Below are 19,462 nucleotides of genomic sequence, written 5' to 3'. Positions count from 1 at the left end.
CTCTTCGATATTAAGAGGGTCTAAGCGATGATTTTTAAAGTAAAAATTTGAAGATATTGAAAAAATTGAAATTTGGTAAAAAAACAGTAAGTAAAATCGTAAGGTCGGACGGGGACGACTATATGATACCCTTCAACACTATGGTATATATTATACAGGACCATTAACATGAAATTGGATGAACTCAAATATGTAATACTTATCTAAATGTGAATCGACTAAGATCAATCCATAAACATGTCATTCGTTTGTTACGCTATTCTATGCTAAATTTTGTACGATCTGCCAAATTTCATGTCAATCTGAAAAACATGAGGAGTTTAATGCACCATGTACTTAAAATCGGACGAAAATATATATGGAAGCTATATCCAAATATGAACCGATTTCTTGTCACTTGTCACAGGTTAGGTTATACTAATTTTAGTACGTTTTGTTCCTATCAGCCATATATTGGTTCCTTGGTGCGTCAATTACTTAAAATATATCGATAATATATAAGGGAGCTATATCTAAATCGGAACCGATTTTCATGAAACTTGACAAACATCACTCTTGGCTCAATTCAGTACGTCATGCCAAATTTCGTGCAAATTGAAAGATATATAAGGAACTTTGGTGCACCATTTACATAACATCGGACAAAACTATATATGGGAGCTATATCTAAATCCGGACCGATTTTCATGAAACTTGGCAGACGTCGCTCTAGGCTCATTTCAGTACGCAACGCCAAATTTAGTGCAAATCGAAAGATCTATAGGGCCTTTGGTGCACCATTTGCATAAAATCGGACGAAACTATATATGGGAGCTATCTCTAAATCTGAACCGATTTTCACGAAACCTGACAAACATCACTCTAGGCTCAATTCAGTACGTCATGCCAAATTTCGCGCAAATCGAAAGATATATAGGGACTTTGGTGCACCATTTAAATAAAATCGGACGAAACTAAATATGGGAGCTATATCGAAATCTGAACCGATTTTCCCGAAACTCACCACACATCATTCTAGACTCATTCCGTACGGTGTGTCAAATTTCGCGCAAATCGAAAGCTATATAGCACTTTAGTGTTCCATTTACCTTAAATCGGACGAAAATATATATGGGAGCTATATCTAAATCTAAACCGATTTTTCCCAATTTCAATAGGGTTCGTCCTTGGGCCAAATAAATGAGCTGCGCCAAATTCATCAAATTTGAATCGAAACTGCGACCTGTACTTTGTTTACAATTTAACATGGACAGCGGACGGACGCACGGACAAGCATAAATCGACTCAGAAAGTGATTCTATGCATATTCTAAAATGGAACCATGGGTCTATCTCGATTATTTTTGCCTGTTACAAACATATGCACAAAGACATAATACCCTGTACCACAGTGTGGTGAAGGGTATAATCACACAGAAGTCTTGGACCATGTTAAACGATCACCATCAATACAGTTATATTCATTCGTTGGCCAGGCCCCCTTTGGCAGGAATCCTACTTTCTTCCAAAATTTCGTGATGATTGGTTCCTAAGTGTGGCCTGATATGATGCTTGTGTAATACTAAAATGATATTCGAACACCAATCGATTTAAATATAAGTTTGTATTCTAGGTGGTATTTCCTTAAGAATGTATATACAATAATTTTCCGATCGAACTTCAACGAAGTCTCATTTAACGATGTAGACTATAATCTACATTTATTTTAGTATATAAATTAATATATTTTATGCGGTTTTTTATTATCTTACTCATAAATATACTTTTAATTATTAAAACCAACACACACACATAATACACACATAAATACGCATGCAAATAATTCACACACACACACATGCATTTTTAATTCAATTAATTGATAAATATCACAATTGACTTGTATTGTGAGCTGAACAAAATTGTTCATAATATTCTAGGATGTTTGTTTTTTACTCCATCGATTTCATTATTAGCCACTATTGAAATGTTGCGCTTTTTTTGTTTCAATGCATTTTTTTAGTTCTCCGATTATTAATGATGTTTGCATTATCACAATTTTATGGTTCATTTATATCTATTCAAAACAAGCAATTAAACGATGTTGTTTCCACTATTAATGATATGAGAATGCGAACAGAAACAAAAACTAAAATTCAATTAAATTAGATTTGCAAAGAACTGCAATAGATTTATTATCGAAATTTACATGGACTGTTCACTTTTTGTTCATTTCATTGTTGGTTTGAATTCAATTCAATTCATTTTTTTTTAATAATCACATGTTTGTTGTCAACGTAGCGAAATAAATGAATTGTTTTCGTGTCGCTATAAAATTATTAAAAATAATTAACCGGTTTGATTTTAACAATTCTTGTTGGTGGCAATGGATCCCCAAAATGGGGTATAAAGACCCTTGCCAATAATAATTAGCAAAGAAGAAATAATTATTATATCATTTTTAGAAAAAAAAAGAAATACCGAAATTTTGTTGACTCTCACAAATGCAAAACGAAATAAAATCGTAAAATATTCAGTTAACATGGAATCTAATTTGGCAGACAAGCTGGAATTTTGGTTTTAAATAGTCTATCTAATCTTTAATCTTGCACGCATATCAATATTCTTGTTCTGGATTGGTCTTACAGGTCAAATTTTTTGGGACACAGAACAGAATTATTTTGTTTAATAATTTATTTAAAAATATATTTAAATAACAATAATGTACCAGTTGGTACTTGGTGTATTAAAAAATGTCTAGGTGAGCTGGAACAATCCAGTTATGTGTCCATCGTATAGATAGACAAAAGCGGGCTATCAAAAGAGACAACGATGTAGACATCGTTTGTAACACAGCGAAGTATTCGCCAAATGGCGATGGTTGCTCTGATTTAGCCTATTCTAGGTGATGGGAATGCCATCTATCATTGCCTAGAAATAAGGCCTCCGCGAATTTTGGTCATTGGTTTGGATCTTTGCTTATTTTAGTGTTTCCATCTTCGTCTGGACGGCATCTTCGTCTCCTGACATTCCTAGTTTGTATTATATTATAATTCAGGAGCAGATGATTGGTCTGCAGTAGCTTCTCCTAAGAGATGGCGCTGCCATCTATCCTTTCCTAGAAAAAAAAACAATTCCATTAATTTTTGCTCTGTGGTTGTGGTCATTGCTTATGTTATTGTTTCCATCTTATGTTTGTTCGTCTGGGCGGCACTATCTCCTGACATTCCTAGTTTGTATTATATTATAATTCAGGAGATTTTGGGTCTGATTTTTTTATTCCAGCTAAGAAGACGATTGGTCTGCAGTAGCTTCTCCTAAGAGATGGCGCTGTCATCTATCCCTTCCTAGACAAAAATAATTCCATTAATTTTTGTGCTCTGGTTGTGGTCATTGCTTATGCTATTGTTTCCATCTTCTTCTGGGTGGCACTATCTTTCAACGCTCTTATTCTTTGTTATCATCATTTGTTAATGCCGAAGTTGGTTATTAGTATGTCAGTTGGATTTGGATATATTTAATCTGGATTTTTTATTCCAGCTAAGCTGATGATTGATTGATTGGGCTATCATCTATCGTTTTTAAGAAATTACGCCACCATAAATTCTTGTTCAGTGGTTGGGGTCCTTGCTTATTTAGTGTTACCACTTTCCTCTGTTACAACATTCCAATTTTGTGTTATCCTACCGTGTTAATGCCTAGGTTGGTTATTCAAATTCAGGAGGTTTTATAAACACTTCGTCTGGATTTTTTATTACAGCTTTGCAGAGAACTTGTCTGCAGCATGCTCTCTTAAGTGATTGGGCTGTCATCTAACATTGCCTAGAAATAACACCTCCTTGAATTTTTATTCAGTGGTTTAGGTCCTTGCTTATTTTAATGTTTCCATCTTCTTCTGGGTGGCACCATCTGCCAACATTTCTGTTTCGTGTTATCGTCATGTGTTAATGCCGAGGTTGGTTACTAAAATTCAGGATGCATTGGATACACTTTTTTTCTTCCAGCTAAGGATATGATTCGTCTGCAGTGGCCTTTCCTTAGATATGGGACTGTCATTTATCCTTTCCTAGAAATAATGCCTACATGCATTTTTGTTCAGTGGTTGGGGTCTGTGCTTCTTCCAGATGGCACTATTTCCCGACATTCTATTATGTTTATTCTGATGTATTGTTGTTTCTTCCAGCTCAGCAGATGATTGGTATGCAGTAGCCCCTCCTAAGTGATGAGGCTGCTATCTATCATTTTCTAGAAATAACGACTCCATAAATTTTAAAATTCCAGATTACTTTATATACACTTCGTCTGGGGATTTTATTCCCGCTAAGCTGATGATTGATCTGCAACAGCCTCTTCTGATTGAACCTAAATATAAGGTCTGTTTGAATTTATCTTTAGGACTTAGGGTCCATGCTTATTTTAGTCCGATATTGACGTCTATATATAATAAATACCGATTTCTCTTTTTAATGACTTATATAAACATTGTATGGAGAACATCTTGGTCCGTCATACTATCCTTCTAAAACGACACCTAGTGGATACAATTGGTACAATCTCGGAATAACTTTGATTTTAACCCTCAGATGAGTTTTCATATTTTTTAAGATTTTTGACGTTTGACGTTTGAGACTTATAGAATATTCTGACCTGCTATAACCCCGTTTTCAATTATTTCAGAAAAATGGGAACGAAAAGACCCCTTCGGAGAGTCGATTGATGATTAACGCATTAAACAAAAATATTCCTCACATTTATATCAGTAATATTGCCAAAGACACCATATACAGGGTTGCCCATATTCGACGGACCCATTTGGCAACGCCATAACTTTTGACAGAGATGTCACATCGCTTAATGACATACCGCGTTTGTATCGTCAGTCCAAGCAGATTTTTACCATGAACCAATACACGCCACGCGAGCGCTCTGAAATAGTTGAAACTTACATTCAACAGAAAAAATCAATTGTGAAAACTCAACGTGCTTTTAAAACATTAAAAAATGTGTGGCAAAAACGATGAAAAATGCAGCAAAAAGGGCACAATATGTCACACATATCTAATTTTTCCATTGTAAAAATTGTGGAATGCGTTTTTTTGAACACCTGTATCTATATGAATGAAAATTTATATATATGAATATTTAACATGTGTTCATAAGTTTCCAAATACTTAACTTTTTTCTGTTTATACTATGCATTTTGTGCTAGGCTAAGAACTTTCCGAACTGCCCTCGAATGGAAAAATGTTTTATGTTGGGATTAATTTGTTCACATTTTTCAATCTGGGTCATTTTGTGCTACAAAGAAAGAGAAATATAAATATTCTTCAGAATATTTTACTCTGGGTCTAACCATCTATTTTGACTAGGGATAAGTAAACGACTTTCGACTAATCGATTAATCGACTTTTTGTATTAAAAAGTCTAAAAGTCGAAATCGACTTTTGACCATTGGGGAAATTTTCTTCATAATTATTTTGTTTATTATCACAAGGCCCAAATTGTCCAAAAATTACACGTTCCCAAATTTTATTTTCTCTATTGACAACAATTCCTGTAGATAATTGCATTTTTATGCGATTTTTCATTAGTTGTTAAAAGTAGAAAATCGATTCTTAACAGGTTTGACGAAATCGAAAGATCGAAAAGTCGACTTTTTATTCAAGGCAAAAGTCTAAAAAACGACATTTTGGTCAGTGGCAAAAATCAAAAATTCTTAAAGTCGACTTTTACGCTCAACTAATTTTGACCCATTTCGGCATTTGAAGGTTTTAGCCGCAATTTCCAACCAAAGTGCCTGTGATATGGTATTCCGGGTTCTAGATGGTTCTAAGACAATTTTAAATATAGGTTCATATTTTGAAATAACACCCAGATGAAGCTCCCGTCAAATGTTTCTTACTCAAAAAAAATCTTCTCGAATTTTCTATCCGAATTGCATGCAATTGAAAGTTAAAAATTTTAACTTAAAGTAAAAGTTGTTAATAGGAAAATTCCATAAAGGTATGATGGAATTTTTTGTTCTTTCAATCTTCAAAATCTCAAGTGGTAGGCTTTTTTTCTTGATGACTGTAGAAATTTGATACATTATAATTGGTTTGTGTCATGTAACGAAATAGTACATATTATAATTGTCTCGCACCTTGATAAAAATACAAGAGGTTATAAGTATTTTGTACCATGAACAAAATTCAAAAACTCACTTAGCGACGAGCGACAAAATCTATTAGAGATTTTTTTATAAATTCTGTCAGTTTCCCTTCATTATTTCCTATCACCAAAATACAGGTAATATAAAAAATCATGCGGTTTGAGGTTTTCAATCTTCAGAACCGAATCACAGCATTGCTTAAGGAGTATTATTTCAAATTATCTTTGAGAACCTTCAATTAATTTATTTCACAAGTGTTCAGAGGGTATTTTCTCCAAATGAAAAATATTAATCAGCAGAAAACTAATCTGGGTTTTTTTTCTAAAACCTGGCACAGCTATTTATCCCCTATAAATCGCATATGTATTTATATATTAAATACAAAAGGTATATATCATTAAAATTAACTGTAAGTTTTTCGTTTGTTGTCCAACATTTCCCTTTGGGCTTCGATTTTTTGCGGTATCAATAACTCTTTGTGATGTTTAATATCTTACTCTAAAGATAAAATTCTAAAAAAACAACCTCAAAAAATTATCATTAGCCCTCGAGTTATAAATGAACCGTTAAGGAATTTCCATGTTCTAAACTCTTTTTTGTTTTGCCCCCCTAAACAAATCATTAACCCAATTCGATATAATTTCATCTCCGGTTCAAAAACAAAAAACCCAAGCGACACATGCCAGCCAACCCGGCCAATAAGAATGGTGGTGGTGTGTGGGCAACAAAAAACATCAGAATTTCATCTATGAATCCCATCCATCAACAACAAGAACTACAAAAAAATCCCATTTCAACCACATCCGACAAATAAAAGAATCGACGACAACAAAAAATATAGAACTTCACATATTCACATTCAAAATAAGAATTGAAATTCCCCAATAAAAACAAAAAACCGACAACAACGGCAAATCAGTAAAGAAATTGAGAGCGAAAAAAAACAAAACTGTTTCAACCAAAAACAAATACCAAATATCCGCGTAAAAAACATTCGATTTACTTTTTTTGCTTTGTTTCTGGAATTTTTTTCTTTTAGCCACCAACCACCAGCCAGCCATTCATCCATTTCTACCACAAAAATCCCAAAAAAAATAAACATTCCCACCAACAAACGCCGGGGTAAATGAATGAAATTGTCTGATGCTGATGCTGCTGCCGCTGGTCGTAACCGGATAGACAGTTCATTGCTGTAGGAAGCGTGTATGGAATATCACATCGGTGTTACCACTTAAATATTTAATGGTCAAATGATGTTGCAAAAATCGCTGTGAAATGGAGATATTTGATTCGGGAATTAAATGATTGATTAGCAGAATCGAATAAAAGGAACGGGGAAATCTGGAATTAGAATTAGAAATTTGGAGAATATTTGTATATCCTGCAACATGAGGTGGAGTGTATATTAAATTTGCCATTTCGTTTACAGCAACAGATCCTATAAAGTATATACATATGTATATCGGTCGCGATAAAATTTGATTTAGGCATGTCCTTCGATTAAAATCCCCATAGAGATCACAATATTAAAATTAAGGCTTTGAAATTTTAGACACATATTGTTAGCACTCCTAGGATATTGGGTATAAAAAAAGAATATAGTGGTTCACGTTTTGTAGCCCCGTAGAAAACCTTCTAAGCCTCATATTCCACCAAATTAGTTGTAATATAGCAAAGGGCTCTGGGAGAAGGGTTTAACTGCTTATTCACAACAAAGTTGCAGATTTTTCAATATAGGACAGTCTTTTAAAGGCCTAAGCTATGTTTGCTGATCGAATTGGCTGTACGAGGGCGGTTCGGAAACCCAACACATTCACCATATCATTATTAATTTCTTGTCCCGATAAACCGTTTTTTTATGTAAATATTTAATGACAGCGGACATAACAGAGATGGCATAACAGAGATGGAAAACACTTTACTTTTTTCTGTTTATACCGCGTTTTTTGTGCTAGGCTAAGAAGTTTCCGAAGTTTGGTTTTTAATTGTTATTGGAGGGTGAAAAATATTATTGCAGAATTTTTTCACCTTTTGAAATAGCTTCCATTTAAAGGTCACGCCACATTACCGGTATTTTTAAGGTTTTAGTCTCATTGCAATTTATAATTCCGGGATCTTGAAGGGCGAAAAACATCATTGCTTAATATAGGACCATATTTGACATACCCCCAAATAAAGGTCCCAACTAATTATACCCTTCACCACACTGTGGTACAGGGTATTATGTCTTTGTGCATATGTTTGTAACAGCCAAAAGGAATCGATATAGACCCATGGTTCCTTTTGAGAATATGCATAGAATCACTTTCTGAGTCGATTTACGCATGTCCGTCTGTCCGTCCGTCCATGTATTTTTGTTAACAAAGTACAGGTCGCATTTATGATCCGATTTGGATGAAATTTAGCACAATTCACTTATTTGGCCCAAGGACGAACCCTATTGAAATTGGAGAAAATCGGTTCAGGTTTAGATATAGCTCTCATATATAGTTTCGCCCGATTTAATGTAAATGGTGTACGAAAGTCCCTATATGTCCTTCGATTTGCACGAAATTTGGCATACCGTACTGGATTGAGTCTAGAATGATATGTGTACAATTTAGATATAGCTCCCATATATAGTTTCGCCCATTTTAGTTAAATGGTGTACTAAAGTGCTTGAAAATCATTCGATTTGCTCTAATGTTGGCATAGCGTACTGAATTAAGTCTAGAATGACATGTGCTGAGTTTCGTGAAAATCGGTTCAGATTTAGATAAAGCTCCTTTATATAGTTTCGCCCGATTTTAGGTAAATGGTATGCCAAAGTCCCTACATATCTTCCGCTTTGCACGAAATTTGGTACAGCGTACTGAATTGAGTCTAGAATGATATATGTAAAATTTCTTGAAAATCGGTTCAGATTTAGATATAGCTCCCATATATAGTTTCGCCCGATTTTAGGTAAATGGTGCACCTAAGACCCTGAAAATCATTCGATTTGCACGAATTTTGGCATAGCGTACATAATTAAGTCTAGAATGACGTGTGCTAAGTTTCGTGAAAATTGGTTCAGATTTAGATATAGCACCCGTATATAGTTTCGCCCGATTAAATGTAAATGGTGTACCAAAGTCCCTATATGTCCTTCGATTTACACGAAATTTGGCATACCGTACTGGATTAAGTCTAGTATAATGTGTGCTAAGTTTCGTGAAAATCGGTTCAGATTTAGATATAGCTCCCACATATAGTTTCGCCCGATTTTAGGTAAATGGTGCACCAAAGTGCTTGAAAATCATTCGATTTGCTCGAATTGTGGCATAGCGTACTAAATTAAGTGTAGAATGACATGTGCCGAGTTTCGTGAAAATCGGTTCAGATTTAGATATAGATACCATATATATTTTCGCCCGATTTAAGGTAAATGGTGTACAAAAGTCCCTATATGTCCTTCGATTTGCACGAGATTTGGCATACCGTAGTGGATTGAGTCTAGAATGATGTGTGTAAAATTTCATTTATAGTTTCGCCCGATTTTAGGTAAATGGTGCACCAAAGTCCCTGAAAATTATTCGATTTCCATGAAATTCGGCATAACGTCATGAATTGAGTCTAGAATGATGTGTGTTTCGATTTAGATGGAGCTCTCATATATATGTTCGTCCGATTTTAAGTAGGACCCAAAATATGGCCATTAGGAACAAAACCTGCTGAAATTAGTACAATCTAACCTGTGACAAGTTTCTTTGGAATCGGATCATATTTGGATATAGCTTCCATATCTATTTCCATCCCATTTTAAGTAAATGGTTCACCAAACTCCTCATGTTTGTAATATTGACATGAAATTTGGCCAACGTACAAAATGGAGCATTTTGATACTTTTGATATTTGCTTTAAATCGATTTACATAATTTTGTCCCATTGCACAGTTGTCGCAATCACAAAATTTTTGGCCAAAATTATTTTTTTGAAGTTTCATATTTTTATAATTTTTTTGCGCGGAATAATAAAAAACACTTCAAACCATCCGAAAATAATTGGTTTTTCTAAATACCATTAATAGCCGCTCGTTGGTGTAATGCTAAAGTTGAAAATTTTTTGTATAAAAAATAGAACAGACTGTGTGCTGTAAAATATATACTTTTTGGTGTGCTGTGTGGTCGAATGGGTATACGAAATTCAGACCAAAGTTATTATGAATCTGGAAGCTGATAATAAGTGCTTTCATAATATATAAAGAAAGAACGAAGAAAGTTGTAATATCTGGGTAGGGAGATAAAAGTTTGTGTGTATATTGAAAATTATTTTTTACAAATATTTTTGAAATCTTCTTAAACTTTAGAAAAAATGTAAAAATATCGTCTCCTCCAAAAAATTTTTGGAAGCTGGCAGGGGTATGTACTATCATATTCAGATGAAATATTTTGCCTTATTTTGTCTTTTTTAGAAAAAATGTATTTTTCTACTTTAAGTTGAGTGAAATTTTTTATAAATTGATGCTTTTATTGTATATAGTATTGAACTGAAAATGTGGGATAAAGACAAAGTTTCATCCGATTTTTCTTAAAATTGATATTTAAGGTTTTAATAGTATAAAAAACATTTCTGCAACATTTTTTGAAAATTGGCCCACACTGTGACATAGCCGTACCGTCGGATTTAAGATATTTTAAAGATTTTAGCGATATTATTTAACATCCATTATCCTTGGGTAGCGATGACACTAACACTGCACAAGGTCTTGATTCATTCTAAGCAAATAATGCAGAATGTTGTGTTGTCAGTTGGACGTTTTGGAGAGGATGCTGCTGAATGCAGAAACAAAATATATAAAAATGACAGATTATTACACGCTAGAAACAGTAGTCGTGTCAATAATCTCACAGACGTATTTAATAGAGCATTGGATACATCTGATCCACTTATATCATCTATACGCCTAAACGCCCACTTACAAGAAAGAAAGCGGTTAAACCTGCCATCTGAAGTAATCGAATTGTTAGTTGGTGAACTAAACGATGAATTACGGCCCGCGAATGATACTGATTGTGATGAAACCACAGATGAAGAATTCGAAGAAGAATATGGCGATGGAAATATAGTTCTGGAAAACGAAATATATACATATATTCAATAATTAATTAATTTAAAACTTAATAGAGTTCTTTTATTTTCTTTACTTAATAGTATAAAACAACCTTCTTAAGCCTGTTTTAAGTCATACTTTTATAAAAAGAGTAAATTTTGAATTATGTTTACCGCATTTTATTTTGTTTTACAACTCATGTTTGTACTAAAACATCACATTTTGTACCCTAACATTTTGTATGTCTAAAAAACTCGATATCAGTCTAAAAAACTCGATATCAGAGACTCTATGTGAAGATCACGTCCTATTTCCTTACCAATGTGGCTATAAAATATTTATTCGTTGATTTGATAAAATTATGTGCATGTTTTTGAAAAGACCCCTATAACTTTTGGTGAAGTTCCTACGCTAGTTTTCCAATCGGAGTGTCTGAAATTTACATTTTATTTTTAATTTTCTCAGAGTCTTCTATTTTGGTAATGGGTATTATATTTCATAGAAGATCTTCATATAAAAGTTTTGCATTTGGGGAGAAAATACCATTACAGATATTTTTTAATACAGGTCAATGTTTTGTAAGGGTAATCAATATAGGTCCATGTTGAATAGCTCTAATATAAAAGTACATTTTTGGGATGCCTCATATTTCCATCTTGAAGGGGGACATTTTGCAGACATTTTCAATACGAAGATTCCGCCATGTTCCCACCGAAATAATAAAATACCCCCTACCCACAATTTGTCCAATAAAGTTCCCGGCTATTCAAATAGCCCCCACACAAAAGCCGGATTTACTTTCGGAATGTTGAAGTTCCTGGCCCAGTATTCCAACCTAAGTGTCTTCATTTTGGTCTTTAATTTTCAATTTCTCTATTCAATGCTAAGGCAGGATCTTTTATTCTATTTAAAAAGGGATACTTTATTCGATTTTCTCAGAATCTTCTATTTTATTCTAAGACGGGGTCTTCTGATTCAGTTATACGATCCTCTAGAAAACGATTCGCCTTGTTTATCTATATGGGTTTCTATAATCGACTTAATCTTGTACTTTGCAAAAATCTGGCATCTTTGATTTTCGCTTTTCGTTACTTCCTGCCGCCACATGAAATGAAAATTAACTTAGACCAAAATAACAACAACGGGAAAACTGAAGATAAACAAACAAACAATAGTCGTAATAAACAGTAAAAATTCGCCACCACCAAATAAAGCAGAAAACACCATCAAAAGTGGTCTGAACTAAAGAAATTAGAAAAAAATAAATTGGATTGTTTTCTTTGTTCATAGAATTGTGGCATGGGAAATAGTTGATATTTTATGACTATTAAATATAGAAATAATGAATTTTGTAAAAATCGAAATGGAATTAGAGAACTCGTAAAAATTTATTGAGAACTGTTGTAGATTCAGTTTTATATCCATGTATTGATATATTCTCGGACGAAACCACAAAACATGAAACACATTGAGCTATACTAACTTTAGGACGTTGTGCATAATTATGTGCCAATCGGCCTAACTTTGGGTCTTTGAGGCAACTTTTAGGGTCTCGGACGAAACTAAATATGGGAACTATAAATCTGAACCGATTTTTCCCAATTTAAGTAGGGTTCGAGCTTGGGCCAAATAAATGACCTGTGGCAAATTTTATCCAATTCGGAGCATAAATGCGATGCATAAATCGGTTCTCAAAGGGATTCTATTCTATTTTCGTTTCCTTTTCCCTGTTACAAACTTATGCACAAAGACATAATACCCTGTACCACAGTGTGGTGAAGGGTATAACATTTCGATTGAAAAACTTGTATAAAATAGTTAAAAATCGCATATTCCTGGGGTACGGTGGACCAATATTGATACATTTTAGAAGACAGATTTTATTCCAAATGAAAATCCGAAATCGCGGTTGATAATTGTTGGTAAAGAAATTTGGTTTCCAATAACAACCCAAAGTATCAAATTACAGGGACCTCGGTCGAAAAACGCACTGAAAAACCTCAAATGCTATGCCTAAACGTGGACCTATATATCTCATATTCGAACATGACCTGCCTCCAGACAAGAGACAGCTTTATGCTAAATTTTGACAATTTATCTCAATCGAATTCCGCCAACAAACGCAAAGTTTTTGAAGAGATGAGAGAAGAGATGATTTATTATGTCTTTGTACATATGTTTGTAACAGGCAAACGGAAACGAAACATGGTTTATTTTGAGAATATGCATTGAATCACTTTCTAATTCGATTTATGCATGTCCGTCTGTCCGTCCGTCTGTTGATGTTAAATTGTAAACAAAGTACAGGTCGCATTTATGATCCGATTTGGATGAATTTTGGCACAGTTCACTTATTTGACCCAAGGACGAACCCTATTGGAATTGAAGAAAATCGGTTCAGATTTAGATATACTTACTTAGCTGGCTTGTTAAAGAACGGTTGTTCCAAAAGCCGAGCTTAAAAAAATTTCCAAGCGCGTCGGTCTAGTGCGTCTAGACCGACGCCCTTGAACTTTCCATCTAATTCGTGGCCTTCCCCTTCTACGGGAACCATCAGTAGGCTCGTTTTTATATGCCTTTTGAGCTGGGGCATTCTCATTCATCCGCACAACATGGCCTAGCCACCGTAGTCGCTGCAGCTCAATACGACTAACTACGTCGTACTCATGATTCATTCGACGCTGATATTCACCGTCGACGCAGATCGCCCCGTAGATCTTTCGGAAATTTTTCCATTCAAACACCCCAAGAGCTGCCTCATCTGCTTGCGCAAGTACCTATGCTTCTGATCCATATAATAGCACGGGTAGTATCAGCGTCTTTTAAAGTGTGAGTTTGGTCTGGCGGGAGGTGGCCTTGTTTCGAAACTGCTTACTTAGACCAGTAGCATCTGTTGGTCATCACAATTCTTCTCCGAATTTCATTCGTTTCATTTATGGCGGTACCGAGGTATATAAAATCATTAACTACGTCGAAGATGTAATTCTGTAATACTGGACGTCTTGTGCGTTGATACCACCAGCTTGGTCTTCTCCCGTTTACTGCCAGACCCACTTTGGCAGACTCCTTTTCAATTTGTTTGCAATGTTCGAGAGATTTAGATATAGCTTCCATATATAGTTTCGTCTGATTTTTATGAATGATGTACCAAACTCCCAATATTTGTCCTATTGGGACAAAATTATGCACAGAGTACTGAATTAGGTCCACACTGATGTCTGAGAAGTTTTGTTAGAATCGGTTCAGATGTAGATATAGTTTTGTCCGATTTTGTGTGAATGATACACCAAACTCCCGATATTTAGCCGATTGATCAAAATGTTCCATAGCGTATGCAATTGAGAAAAAAATGATGTGTGATAAGGTTTGTTGAAATCATGGTACAGGGTATTATGTCTTTGTTTTACGTTATACCAAATTTCGTGCTAATCGAAACTTATATAGGGACTTTGGTACACCATTTACATTAAATCGGACGCCAAAGATTCTCAGGATATTGTATATATTAACATCTCTTGTAGTTGGCCCTCTCCAACTTTTGAACTTTCCTTTCTGGTTTTACATAAAAAAATATTTTTTTTAACAAAACTATAGGCGGTATATTTTAAATATATTTTTTAACAAAATCCTTATATGCTTTGAAGAATTGTTAAAAAATATATCTACTGAAGCGCAACATTTAAGAATATATTTTCTGTGCATACGCTCGCTTCTGTATACCACAAATCTTCGCTATTGCTACCGCAGATAAATAACATTTTAAACTATTAATATCTTTAATTTTCTAAATATTTTATAATTTAATTATAAAAATTTCATTTTGGTAATGAAAACTCCATATTTTATTATTACCCGAAATATGCCAACGGAAATGTTTACATTATATTATTTGCTTTAATTAAATACCAATACAAAAAAACTATAATTCCGAATAATTAATTATTTTTAACAAATGGCATGTTTGGGTTAGTTTCATTTATAGTGGTAAATATTTTTATTTCAGCAAATATAGGAATGTAGATATGTATAATTAAATTTAAAATAATATTAGTTAAAACATTTAATTAGAGAGCTATTATTACACTAGACAACAAGATTATAATTGGGGTTATCAATATCAGGATAAAATGAAATTGTGAAAAAATGAATAGAAAATTGAATGTCAACCTTTGGAAATGTGATTGGGTCTGACTATTTCGAAAAAAAAACCGGATCAATTTTAATTTTACTAGAGTTTCTATATAGACATAATTTTGATGTCCTGATAGATAGATATCAGGGTATTCCACGACAGAGGGGTCTACGACCCGAGTGTTACTCGGCCAACGTCTGTCACCTCAGTTCATTGTGTAAAAGCAATAGGGCACATGTCACTTATTTGGCTCAAGGACGAATGCTATTGAAATTGGAGAAAATTGGTTCAGATTTGGATATAGTTCCCATATATAGTTTTGTCCGACTTTTTGGTAAATGGTGCACCAAACTCCCAATATTTGTCCAATTGAGACAAAATTTTGCACAGAGTACTGAACTAGGTCTAGATTGATATATGTCAAGTTTTGTTGAAATCGGTTCAGATTTAGATATAGCTACCACATAATAGTTTCGTCCGATTTTATGTATACGGAGCACCATACTGCCAATATTTGTCCGAATGAGATAAAATGTTGCACAGAACATTGAATTAAGCAATAGTTGATGTATGCGAAGTTTTGTTGGAATCGGTTCAGATTTATATATAGCTCCCATATATAGTTTCCTACGATTTTATGTATATGGTGCACCATACTATCGATGTTTGTCCGATTGAGACAAAATTTTGCACAGAGTTCAGAATTATGTCTAGATTGATGCATGTCAAGTTTTGTATTGGATTTTGTGTCGAGATAAATTTTGGATGCCGCACTGTGTTGCAGCATAGCAAATTGTGTAAGTCACGCTTGCCCAAATACGTCCATTTATATATAGATCTTTTACATACGTTGCTTGATGATTGACATTCAGTTCTTCATAAATTTCAGATTGTACAGATCAGCCCCGTCCGACTTTTGAACTTTCCTTACTGGTTTTTATACCCTTCACCACAATGTGCTACTGGGTATTATGTCTTTGTAACAGGCAAAAGGACTCGAGATAGACCCATGGTTCCTTTTGAGAATATGCATAGAATCACATTCTGAGTCGATTTATGCATGTCCGTCTGTCCGTCCATGTATTTTTATGAGCAAAGTACAGGTCGCATTTATGATCCGAATTGGATGAAATTTGGCACAGCCCATTGGTTTGGCCCAAGGACGAACCCTATTGAAATTGGAGAAAATCAGTTCAGATTTAGATAGAGCTCCCATATATATTATCGTCCGATTTTAGGTAAATGGTGCACCAAAGTCCCTGAAAATCATTAGATTTGCTCGAATTTTGGCATAGCGTATTGAATTAAGTCGACAGTGATGTGTGGCAAATTTCGGGAAAATCGGTTCAGATTTAGATATAGCTCCCGGATATAGATTCGCCCGATTTTAGGTTAATGGTGCACCAAAGTCCCTGAAAATCCTTAGATTTGCACGAATTTTGGCAAAGCGTATTGAATTATGTCGACAGTGATGTGTGCTAAATTTCGGGAAAATGGGTTCAGATTTAGATATAGCTCCCATCTATAGATTCGCCCTATTTTAGGTGAATGTTCCATCAAAGTTCTTGCAAATCTTTGATTTACACGAATTGCGGCATAGCGTACTGAATTAAGTCTAGAATGATGTGTGTTAAGTTTGGTGAAAACCGGTTCAGATTTAGATATAGCTCCCATATATAGTGTTAAGTTTGGTGAAAACCGGTTCAGATTTAGATATAGCTCCCATATATAGTTTCGCCCGTTTTAAGTAAATGGTGTGCCAAAGCCCCTTAATATATTTCGGTTTGCCCGAAATTTGGCACAGCGTAATGAATTAGGTCTAGAATCATATGTGTTAAGTTTCGCGAAAATCGGTCCAGATTTAGATATAGCTCCCATATAAATTTTCGTCCGATTTAATGTAAATGTTGCACCAAAGTCCCTATATATATTTCGGTTTGCACGAAATTTGGCACAGCGTAATGAATTAGGTTTAGAATGATGTGTGTTTAGTTTCCTGAAAATCGGTTCAGATTTAGATATAGCTTCTATATCTGACCAAATGAAAAATTTAGTATCGGTTGCAGAATGACTTGTTTATGGATCCAATTTCATTTTGCTGGTAATTTAAAAATGCGACACCTGTTAGGATTCATCTGCTGAATATACCCAAAATGGTGAAGGGTATCATATAGTCGGCCCCGTCCGACTTTTGAACTTCCTTATAAGCGTAGATTTTTTAATAAAATATTTTTTAAGGACTCCACATAACCATGGATTTTTTAAGCCGTATTTTTCCATTTCAACTATTTCCTGCCAGACAGTGTTTATGTTTTGGCATAACGACGACATCAACAACGATGACGATGCTCATGTTGACATTAATCATAACACACACACATCCAGCAACAACAGAAAACTGTCATCTCATCCCCAGCGAAATAGTTTTTCAAGGTCAAACAAATGCCATGTTGTGGTTGTTTCACAAATTGTCATTTCAATTTTATGGATTTGTCAATTAGAGTTATTATTTATTATTATTATTACTAATATTTTTAATTTTAATTATTTATATATAATTTTTTTGGGGCTTACCAAACTTGTCAACATATAAATTTGTAAAGCGCAAAAAAACAAAAATCCGAACGCCTAGACGGCCAGCAGCATAGACAGGCGAAATCAATTCCAATAATACGTCGCGTCGTCAAATGTTGGAATGTGCAGTCAAATGTGTAATCCGATATTAATCAAATTTAATTATTTGATTTTTAGTTTGAAATATTGTTGTTGTTGTTGTTGTTATTTTTGATGCTGTGGCTGATATTTTTGTGGTGGTGGCAACTTTGTGTGAATTTGTCAACTGTAATACTAATTGAGTTGTTAACTTTATTTCCAAATATTTATTTTTTTACTTTTCAACTGATTTTATTTTTCAAAAATTAATTTAATTTCATTTACTTTTTATTTTTTGTTTCAACACTTGACACTTAATAATTAGCTAAATATTTTATTATCATTAGCACTTCTCACTTTTTTTGTTGGTGTTGTATTTTAAAAATTTCGTCACCATCAAATCGAATATTTATATTTCGGGGAATTTAATTTTTTTTCTGAAAAGAGAAAGAAATAGGAAAAAAAAATTATTAAATTGTTAAAAACAAAATAAAAACTAAATTTAAATAAAAAAAAATATTTGTTTCCAACACAAAGACGTGGATTTTTTAAAAATATTTTTTTAAGGACGACACAAAGTTATTTTTTAAAGACAACACAAAGGCGCGGATTTTTTAAAAATTATTTTTTAAGGACAACACAAAGGTGTGGATTTTTTAAAAATTATTTTTTAAGGACAACACAAAGGCGTGGATTTTTTAAAAATTATTTTTTAAGGACAACACAAAGGCGTGTATATTTTAAAAATTATTTTTAAGGACAACACAAAGGCGTTGATTTTTTAAAAATTATTTTTTAAGGACAACACAAAGGCGTGGATTTTTTAAAAATTATTTTTTAAGGACAACACAAAGGCGTGGATTTTTTAAAAATTATTTTTTAAGGACAACACAAAGGCGTGGATTTTTTAAAAATTATTTTTTAAGGACAACACAAAGGCGTGGATTTTTTAAAAATTATTTTTTAAGGACAACACAAAGGCGTGGATTTTTTAAAAATTATTTTTTAAGGACAACACAAAGGCGTGGATTTTTTAAAAATTATTTTTGAAGGACAACACAAAGGCGTGGATTTTTTAAAAATTATTTTTTATTGTTTAAAAAATTTTTTTTAAAACATGGATTTTAAGAAAGGACTATCAAAAAAACTTTTTGGACTTTTAGTAACAAACATTTTTGAGTGATACAATAAAATATGACCTAGTTATGTGTGTGTGCGACTGTGGGTACTAAGTATGAAAAGTAATACCCTTCCCATTTTATGCGATATAAAAAAATAGTTCCAAATTATGATTGTTATTTAATATTTAATTACATTTTGCCACTTTCATCTTCAATTTGTCATTGTCAAAAAATTATGATGCGCCCTCCCACCCTAGCTCCACCTCATCTCATCTTTCATTGTCAGCTCACCTCAGCTCAGCTATTGTCTAGACGTCTGGCTGTCTTTACATAATTTTTTTAATTTTTGTAAATTCA

The 19,462-nt window shown here is 33.7% G+C and overlaps 1 protein-coding gene across 1 annotated transcript in view; it reads right to left on the bottom strand.

Annotated features, from left to right (window-relative positions):
* Nucleotides 1–17,935, bottom strand: part of LOC133331241 (dual oxidase maturation factor 1) — an 87,054-nt gene extending 69,119 nt beyond the window's left edge. The window contains exon 1 of the mRNA XM_061539645.1: nt 17,907–17,935. The gene's annotated coding sequence lies outside the window, so the exon portion shown is untranslated. The remainder of the gene's footprint in view (nt 1–17,906) is intronic.
* Between the last annotated feature and the right edge of the window lie 1,527 nt (nt 17,936–19,462).

Source organism: Musca vetustissima, unplaced genomic scaffold (assembly GCF_032173495.1).
Source record: "Musca vetustissima isolate MV318-11 ecotype Yass unplaced genomic scaffold, APGP_CSIRO_Mvet_v1 utg9242, whole genome shotgun sequence".
Lineage (NCBI taxonomy): Eukaryota > Metazoa > Arthropoda > Insecta > Diptera > Muscidae > Musca > Musca vetustissima.
The sequence above is the reverse complement of the archived record's forward strand: the minus strand, read 5'-3'. Positions and strand labels throughout refer to the sequence as shown.